Here is a 10,231-nt window from a genome sequence, read left to right on the forward strand (position 1 = left end):
GGAGGATCACTGGAGCCCAGGAGTTTGAGACCAGCCTAGGCAACACGGATAGACCCCTGTCTCTACAAAAATAAATAGATAAATAAACATTTAGCTGGGCATGGTGGCACATGCCTGTAGTCCCAGTTACACAGGAGGCTAAGGTGGGAAGATTGCTTGAGTCCAGGAGGCTGAGGCTGCAGTCAGCTATGATTTCATCACTGCACTCCAGCCTAAGTGACAGAGGGAGATTCTTTCTCAAAAAGGAAAGAAGGAAGAAAGGAGGAGGGAAGGAAAGAAGGAAGGAGAACAAAGGAAGGAAGGAAGGAAGGAAGGAAGGAAGGAAGGAAGGAAGGAAGGAAGGAAGGAAGGAAGGAAGGAGGGAAGAAAAAGTAAAAAGGAAATAGTTACCTAGTTCCAAAATCTAGAGAAAACCATGGCTAAAACATAGATGTGTTTTCTTCTGGTCTTTTCTCTGTGCTAACTGCTTTCTTTGCTGAATTTTGTAGCTTAAACATTTTGAAGGATGACGTTTTGGCAAATGCAGTCAAAGGAAGGGGTGGAAAGGCATTCAGAATGGAGGAGACCGCAGAGCAGGGACTTGGCGTCTACAGACTCTTTACTTGCCCAAATCAGAAGTGACGGAGCCCATAGGCAGGTAGGACCCTTGAGCTTCCCAGACGTACCCCCCCTCAACTCTCTGATTGGTTAATGGACCATACCCTTGGCCCAGCCTCAACCCATTTTCCTCCTTGTCACCCTGGGCTGGAGTTCTGGGCAGGGACACAAGGCCGCAGCCTCCCTTCTTCCTGGCAAAGTCTTCCAGGGAGGTGGAGCCTGTTTCTTGGATAATGGAGTTGTGTTTTCACCTCCAAAACTAAGTAAAGAGGACCAAATTCCAGGATTGACCATCTAGATCTGTTCTGTCCAACATGGTAGCCAATAGCCACGTGTGGTTAGTGAGCACTTAATATTCAGCTAGCCCAAGTTGAGATGTGCTATCAGTGTGACATGCACACTGGATTTCAAAGATAGTGTGAAAAGCAGATCCAAAATATTTATAGTGTTTTATATTGATTACACCTTGAAGTGATCACATTTTAGGTATATCACGTTAAATAAAATGTTATTAAAATTAACTTTACCTGTTCTTTATATATTTATTTTCATGTGGCTATTACATTTATTTATTTGTGGAGATGGTCTTGCTCTGTCACCAGGCCAGAGTGCAGTGGCATGGTCATGGCTCACTGCAGGCTTGACCTCTCTGGCTTCGGTGATCCTCCTACCCCAGTCTCCTGAGTAGCTGGGACTGCAGGCACATGCCACCATGTCTAGTTAATTTTTTTTTATTATTATTTTTTGTAGAGGCAGGATCTCTCCATGTTGCCCAGGCTGGTCTTGAACTCCTGGGCTCAAGTGATCTGCCCACCTTGGTCTCCCAGAGTGCTGGGACTACAGGCCTGAGTCACCACGCCCAACCTAAAACAATTTAAATTATGTGTGTAACTCACACGTATGTCTCACGTTATTTTTCTTTCTGTTGAACTGTGCTTATCTAGAAGGAATCGTTCCCCACTCTCCAGAAGGCAAACCCACAGGGAGATCCAGATGGGGAAGGATTATGACATGTGGGAGAAGGATCAATCCAGACCAGGCTGGAGACAGAGAGGGACGTGAGGGGGCTGCACAACTCAGCCTGACCAGGCTCCTGGGAAGAGGGGACCATGGAGCACGTATTTTCTCCTTCACTCTCAGTAGACTGTGAGCAACCTGAGAGAAATGAGACAGTGCTTTATTCACCACCACACCCTCAGGGCCCAGCGCGGTGCCTGCCATAGAGCCAGTGCTTGAGAACGTGGCCTGAGTTAATGACTGAGTGAGGGATAGGATGGGGGAGAATCCAGACAGCAAAGAACTGTGCTGAGGTGATGTCAGGCCTGCCTGGATGGCTCCAGGGCGCAGGGTGTTCAGAGATTTTAATCCTTAAATCCTTTAGGCTATAATTTCCCGGAGAGCAGGGCGGCCACAGTCTATACCACATATGTACTTCCCGGTAGCTGGAGACAGCTGAGAACGGGCATTGAGGACAGCTGGGGGCATCACATCCAGCCTCCTGCCCCTCTGTGCCCCTTCAAACGAGCAGATTCTTTTTTCTCCTGCAGGCAGCCTCAGAGCTCCAGCCTGCTCCTTCCCCAAATGCACACACACACACGCACACATACACACACACACACACCCCTGGGAGAAAGTTCTGTGGGTCTCCCCACACTCAGGCTAGGATGGTAAAGGGCGCCCAGGCAGCCAGGGGAAGGAGGTAAATGTGCAGCTTCCTCCATCCGGCACGGTTCTGCCCACACTTCAAGGTGGGGCCCCACGCTTGCCTAAGTCACGGGTCAGCTACTCTCAGGAGCACCTTCCTCACACACATTGACTCAAGGCGAGGTACCACAGGCAAGTTCTTACAGTCCTCACCCTTAGCAAGCCTCTTCTGGCCCAGCAGCAGGCAAGGTAGGGATGTGGCAGGATGGGGAGGACCTGTGAATACAGAAAAGACGCCACAGGGGCTCATACAGATGCACCGTTAGCTCTGCACACCGAGAGGCATCCTATAGTACAACATGAGCACAGGGCTCTGGAGTTCCTCCACCTGCTGTTTGTGACCCTGGGCAAGTTAACCAACTTTTTTCTTTCTTTTTTTAAGAGATGGGGTCTTGCTGTGTTGCCCAGGCTGGAGTGCAGTGGTGCAATCATGGCTCACTGCTGCCTTGACCTACTGGGCTCAAACCATCCTCCTGCCTCAGCTTCCCAAGTAGCTGGGACAACAGCGCGCACCACTACACCTGTCTGGGCTAGGATTACAGGTGTCAGCCACCACACCCAACCCACCACTAACTTCTTTAGAACTTGGTTTCCTCCAAAATGGGCACCATACAAGTCCCCTGCCCATAGTGGGGTTCAGAAATTGACTGAAAACAAATCAAGTTCTTGGAACAGTGCCTGGCACCTAGTGAGCGCTGGGCGTTGGTGATCACCATGAGACACTTTCCCTTCGCAGTTGGGGAAATGAGCCTCGAAGAGGATGAATTCCAAGAAGCAGTTATAAAGGCAGAATGCTGGGCCAGGAGCAGTGGCTCATGCCTGTAATCCCAGCACTTTGGGATGCCAAAGTGTGGGAGAACATGAGATCAGGAGTTCGAGACCAACATGGTGAAAGCCCGTCTCTACTAAAAACACAAAAATTAGCCAGGCGTGGTGGAGTGCACCTGTAATCCCAGTTACTCGGGAGGCTGAGGCAGGAGAATCGCTTGAATCCGGGCGGCGGAGACTGCTCTGAGCCAGGCAAGATGACGCCACTGTACTCTAGCCTGGGCGACAGAGTAAGATTCCATCTAAAAAAAAAAAAAAAAAAAAAAAAAGAGGCTTTTACATCATTCAGATTTTTCTTTTACTTTTTAATATGGAAAATTTCCAACATATGCAGAAGTGGAGAGAGTAATATAATAATCTCATGCGCTCATCACCCCACTTCAATGATTATCAACTCACGGCCAATTGAGTTTCATCTCTAGCCCAGCCATACCCCCTGGGTTCTTTTGAAGCAAATCTCAGACATTGTACCATCTCATCTGTAACTATTTCAGATGTGTCTCTAAGAGAAGAGGACTTTAACAAATGGCTACACTATTATTATTACACCTAAAAAACGAACAATAATTTAATATTAAATACTTAGTAACTGTTTCAATTCTCCAGTTTTCTCATTTATGCAATTGTTTAAATTAGAGTCCAGATAAAGTCCATATACTGTATTGCAAATGGTTAATGTTTCTTAAATCTCTCTCTCTCTCTCTCTTTTTTTTTTTCTTTTCATGCCTGGCTAAATTTTTTAATTTTTTGTAGAGATGAGGTCTCACTATGTTGCCCAGGCTGGTCTCAAACTCCTGGCCTCAATCGATCCTCCCACCTCAGCCTCCCAAAGCACTGTGATTACAGTCGTGAGTCACCATAACTTAAGTCTCTTTTATTTATTTATGTTTGAGACAGGGTCTCACTCTGTCACCCAGGCTGGACTGCAGTGGTGTGATCTCGGCTCACTGCAACCTCTGCCTCCCAGATTCAAGCAATTCTCATGCCTCTGCCTCCCAAGTAGCTGGGATCACAGGTGTATACCACCACACCCAGCTAATTTTTGTATTTTTGAGAGAGACAGCATTTTGCCATGTCTGCCAGGCTGGCCTCAAACTCCTGACATCCTGGGATCCGCCTGCCTCAGGCTCCCAAAGTGCTGGGATAACAGGCATGAGCCACTGCGCCCAGCCTTAAGCCTCTTTTAAATATAAGTCCCCATTTTTCTCTTTTCCCTCCTTACAATTTATTTGTTGAGGAAACCAGGTCACTTTTGCTGTAGAATTTCCCACAATCTGGAGTTTGATTGCATCCCTAGATCTAGAGGCTTGAAAACCCTACAGTTTTCAAAATAATGAGCAAGTTCCCTAGCATCTCTGAAATGATCATTAATTTTTATCATGAACTCATGGATTTACATATATTTGAAATGTTTCAACCCATTGCCATTATAGTTAGAGTATTTTTTTTTTCTTGAGACAGAGTATTACTCTGTTACCAGGCTGAAGTACAGTGGCGCAATCCCAGCTCACTGCAACCTTTGCCTCCTGGGTTCAAGCAATTTTCCTGCCTCAGCCTCCTGAGCAGCTGGGATTACAGGCGAGCACCACCACATTCAGCTAATTTTTTGCATTTTTAGTAAAGATGGGGGTTTCACCATGATGGCCAGGTTGGTCTCGAACTCCTAACTTTGTGATCCATCCGCCTCAGGCTCCCAAAGTGCTGGGATTACAGGCGTGAGCCACCGCGCCTGGCCAGTTAGGGTGTTTTTTAAAAATTGTTTTTCCAGGCCAGGCTCGATGGCTCATACCTGTAATCCCTGCACTTTGGGAGGCCGAGGTGGGCGGATTGCCTGAGGTCAGGAGATGGAGACCAGCCTGACCAACATGGTGAAACCCTGTCTCTACTAAAAATACAAATATTAGCCAGGCATGACAGCATGCACCTGTAATCCCAGCTACTCGGGAGGCTGAGGCAGGAGAATCGCTTGAACCAGGGAGGTGGAGGTTGCAGTGAGCCGAGTTTGCACCACTGCATTCCAGCCTGGGCGACAGAGTGAGACTCTGTCTCAAAAAAAAGAAAATTGTTTTTCCAGCTTAAATTTGGGGAGTGAGGGCGATTACAAGGAACAGAAAAATTAAGAGAACTCTGGCTTTGGAGGCAAACAGCCCATGGGTGGAATCCTGGCTTCACCACTTACAAGCTGGAGGACTTTGGTCAAGTTACTTCTCTTTCCTTCTATTTTCCCATCCCCAGAATAGGGAAATGATTAATAATAACTGACATTTCCTGAGTGCTTACTATCTTCCTGGCATTGTGCTCACTGTCTTAAAGACATGATGACAATTTAATCCTCCTATCAGCTCAGCGAAGCTGGAGTCATTATTGTCTTCACTTTAGAGGTGAGGAAGAAACTGAGGCACGGGCTTGAAGAACCTGTTTAACGTTACACACCTAGAAAGAGGCATGGCAGGGACCCGAACCTGTACAGTCTGACTCCACAGCCCTCTGTCTTCTAGAGGTTGCTGTGGAGAAGACAGAGAGTGATGGCAATGCCCCCTGCAGGCCTTGACAGATGGGAAGATCAAGCCAGAAGGTGAGCAGGGCCGTCCCTACCACGTCCCCTCAGGGCTGGAGCACAGTCAAGCCTGGCACGTGGGGGGAGCAACCCCTATTGCAGCTGCAGTCTCTCCCCTTCCCCAGACTTCCTCCTCCTCTGTTGTGACCCAGAAACTTGCCTAAGAACACAGCTGTTCTTGGTGAGTTCTGTTTCCATTGCCATTATGGTTCTCCTACTAATTGCTTCATTAATCAGAAAGGGCTGGTTGATGCTGGGAGGCCAAGGTGGGAGGATTGCTTAAGGCCAGGAGTCCAGCCTGGGCAACACAGTGAGACCCCTCACCCCCACCCTTGCCTCTACAAAAAAATTAAATAAATACAATTAGCTGGGCATGGTGGCATGTGCCTATGGTCCCAGCTACTCAGGAGCCTGAGGCAGGAAGATCGCTGGAACTCAGGAGGTCAGGGCTGTAGTTCCAGCCTGAGCTGACAGAGCAAAATCTTGTCATAGAAGGTGGTGGGAGGGCTGGTGGGGGCAGGGTACAGGGAAAGGGTGGGGAAGGAAGGAAGGGAGGAAGGGAGGGAGGGAGGGAGAGAGGGAGAGAGGGAAAGAGGGAGGGAAAGAGAGAAAGGCTGACTCCAGGAAAGCTCCCCATGCCCGTGTTTCCCAAGAATCAGCTGGCCTGGGTGGTCCTTGGGTCATCTTAGAGGGCAAAGATCTTGAGTGCAGCTGGGCAGAGTGAGGTATTGCTAGGAACACTAAGGGCAGCACTAACAGCCATCATTTAAACCTCGTGTGTGCCAGGAAGGGACCAGGTCCCACATGATCTCAGTTCATCCTTACAATGCCCCTGAGGATGGTCTTGTTATCTTCTCCATTTTGCAGATAAGAAAACTGAGGCTGAGAGGGTAGAGAACTTTGCCTTCGGTCACTCAGCAGGTAGGTGGTGGAGCCAGGGGTGTAACCCAGGCCGAGGGACTCCACATCAGATACAGACAGACCAGGAAGCAGCATGTTGCAGAGCTGGGGATGCTGTGATTCTCTGGGTAGCAAAGGGAGGGGACATTCCTAGCAGAGGGAACGGTTTGTGTAAAGGTATGGAGGTGTGAAACGGTGTGGCCTGCTCAGGTGTGACTAACTGTGGCCAGAGTGAAGGGTGTGTAGAGAGGAGTGGCAGCAGATGAGGCAAGGGGTTGGGGACTGGGGCCAAGGTGGAAGAACTTCAGGTTCCAGACCAAGGAAATGAACTTTGTCCTTGGGTGGGGGGTGCCACGGGATGTATTGAGGAAGAGTGCAGCCTTGGGTTTGTTTGGTGAGCCTCCAGCAATACCTTAGCAGGTGAGATCCTCGTGTCCGCCCTGGGTGCCAGCCACATTTTACAGGGTGGGAAACAGAATGGTTATGAGACTGGCTCAGACCACACAGCAATAGACAAGCCAGTTCTCTGCTGCCACGGGACATTGCTTCAAAACTCAGGTCGTAAGGAGAGACGCAGGGGCGTCCTTCCGTTCCTCACTTCTCCAGCCCTGCGCCTGCTCAGCTTCACTGGAGAACGTGAGATGAAGATGAACTGGACCAAGGTCCCTGCCTATCTGCTCACCAACAGTAAGACAGAAAACAATAGAAGCAAACATTCACGGAGATCCAGCTATGTGCTAGGCACTAGGCTGGGAGAAAACTAGACAGAGAAAAATAGTGCCAGGTAGGCTCTCTGATGATGAGTGTTCTGGACTGAGGGTCCCCCAGGCTGGCCTAGTAGGTGCTGTTCGATCCACCTGAAGAGCTGGAATGGGCTCCAATTCCCATTGGGACAGTTTCAGAGTCAGGATACTCAGGGCAGTGCTGAATGTGTCTTAGAACACTAGCATGTAGGAGCAGCATTCCACGGCTCAGAGAACCATGGGATTGCTGGCTCAGCCCCCAGCTACGCAGTAACCTTGGACAAAGTGGGCCCCCTGGGAGCCTCGGCAAGCCATTTGCTAAATGCGGAGACTACATCAGAGAAGGGGTTCTTAACAGCTGGAGCCTTGGGGAGCTCGTCAAGCTGACTCGGGAGGCCTGGGGTAGGGACTCTGGCTGGGGTGTTTTAACAAGTTCCACCAGAAACTCGGATAGCACACCTGGTTAGAAACAGCTAGATGATCAAGGTCCTTCCAGATTCAGTTCAACAAATTCAACACAACACACATTTACTGAGCACCCACCATGCCAGGGGCCATTCTGCAGAGTCAGGATACATCAGTGAGCAAAATAACAAATAAATACGTTCTAGGAGTTAGAGATGCTGTGCACAGGGGAAAGCGTGCTAGGCGAAGCGGTGAGGAGGGCAGGGGTGGGGCAGCTCCAGGACTCAGCAGGATGGGCAGGGCTGGCTTCGTTGAGAAGGGGACTGGCAAGAGCAGGGAGCCAACTGAGTGACATCTGAGGGAAGAGCGTTCCAAGCATTCAATGACAAGAGCAAAGGCCTGGAAGGGGAGCATGCAGGCAAGGTGGCCATGTGGCTCTTATGAAGTGGCCAAGGGCTGGGGTGGGGTGAGGGGCAGGGACCCGCCATGGAATGCTGCTCCTATGTGCTAGTGTTCTAAGAAGCATTCAGCACTGCCCTGAGTATCTTGACTCTGAACCTGTCCCTGCCCTGACCCCTTCCCCAATCCAATCAACTTTAATTTTAGGGACCCACCCATCACAGCAAATGCCAGCACTGCTGATGCCCAAACAATGTTATCTGCGTAGGTATGTGTTTTGTATTTTACTGCCTTAATCCTGTCTTCAGCCTCTCCTCTTCTGTCCCACCCAAGTATTTGCCCTTCCCTTCTTGACTCCTTCCAGTGGCCCTCGGCGACCCGAAGGAAGAAGACCAGGGCCATGGAAAGTATGTAACCAGCGTCACTCATGCCCCTGGTCTCAAAGAAGCAGTGGCTTAGTAAAGAGAGGACCCCTGTCAATAACTCCCTGTAACTACTGGGCACCCACTCGGAGCTCCTCAGTGGAATCCTAATGTGAATAAGACTGAGTTTGCCTGCTGGGGCTCGCAGCCTACAGTAAAGTGAGAGGAGTGGAGCTGAATGGGGAGAGAGACAAACGCATACACAGAAGATTCAGACACACCTGCAATGTCATGTTAGAAATTCTCCAGCATTGGCATGGTAGAGAGGACGGAGAAGTATTTGACCGCCTCCCCCTAGGATTCAGAGTTTGGCTGGCCACCGTCCACCAGCCGGCAGACTCTGTGCACATAAGTTAATCTCTCCTCTCAGGCCTTAAAAAGCACCCGGCTTAGTACATGTTTGTTAAATGAATGCACTTCGGTTTGTGTGCGTGTGTTAAATGCAGGTAATAATGATGATGTTGCTGACTAAGGTCCCCTGTCCACTCCCAGTGAGCCCCACAGCCCTCCTCAGCAGTGCCTGCAGGCCCCCTCGCCATGGCGTCATGTGCCACCTGTTCAAAGGAGGAACGTACCAGCTTGTGGATGTGACCTTGACTGCAAAGAGGGGCGTGCAGCTGATGTAATGGTCCCTTAAGTGTTCACAAATGTAAGTTGTTACTGTTATAAGCGGTGAGTGACCAGTGGGGTGCCATCTTCAGCAAGTAAAAATACAGGACACACAGTTACATTTGAATTTCAGTTGGGGTGTGTTAGGGTAAGTGTGCCCTGTACAATATTTGGGACACACTTACACTAAAACATCATTCGATATTTATCTGAAATTCAAATGTAACTATGTGTCCTAGATTTTATCTGGCAACCATATTGATGGCAGCTTATTGACTGGCTGGGAATGGCAGGGGTGTAGGCCAGGAAATGGGTCTGTGACAGCTGTCTAGAACTGAATTGAACATGAGGATGAGTCAGTGTCAAGACTCCCAGTGGGGCCGTCGGATCATTACTTCGTGACTGTCTTAAGCCTTTATTTGTTTGTGAATCCCTCAGACTCAGGCCTTCTTCCCTCCAGGTCTGAACACCCTGTCCTACCAGGACCCGCCTGGATGCTGCCCTCAGTGAGCTCCTGGGCTCATTGAAGATGGACCTAGCGGTAGTATTTATGCCACTTATTGTGTGCCCACTGCCGGCCAGGCACCATGCCGAGTGCTCTATTTACGTGAGCTAATGAATCTGCATGGGTGGGATTCGAATGCAGGGTGGTCTGACCCCAAGGCCAATATTTCTTCCTATTGCACCATGCTACGGCCTTATTGACGACTCAAGCATCTAGGACAGAGAGAGAGGGAGCAGGAGTGGTTATGGGGTACCCTGAAGTGGCCTCCTGCTGTGTCCCAGGCCCTGTGTCAGGATTCATTGAGTTGTCACAAAAATCCTGAGAAATTCATTCTTGAGAATGCTCTGGAAGTTAAATACCTTGCCAAGGTCACACAGATTAAGCGGTGGAGCAGGCTCTGTCTTTGAACCCAGCTCTGTCTCACCTCAAAGCTTAAGTAATTTTGCCCCCCTTTGTGTGTTTGCATCATGGGGTGAGGTGATGTGTGCATGTGTGTGTGTGTTTGCATGTGTGTGTGCGTGCATGTGTGCGCGTGTGTGTGCATGTATGTGTGCATGTGTGT

Source organism: Cebus imitator, unplaced genomic scaffold, assembly GCF_001604975.1.
Source record: "Cebus imitator isolate Cc_AM_T3 unplaced genomic scaffold, Cebus_imitator-1.0 Scaffold181, whole genome shotgun sequence".
In the NCBI taxonomy this organism is placed as follows: Eukaryota; Metazoa; Chordata; class Mammalia; order Primates; family Cebidae; genus Cebus; species Cebus imitator.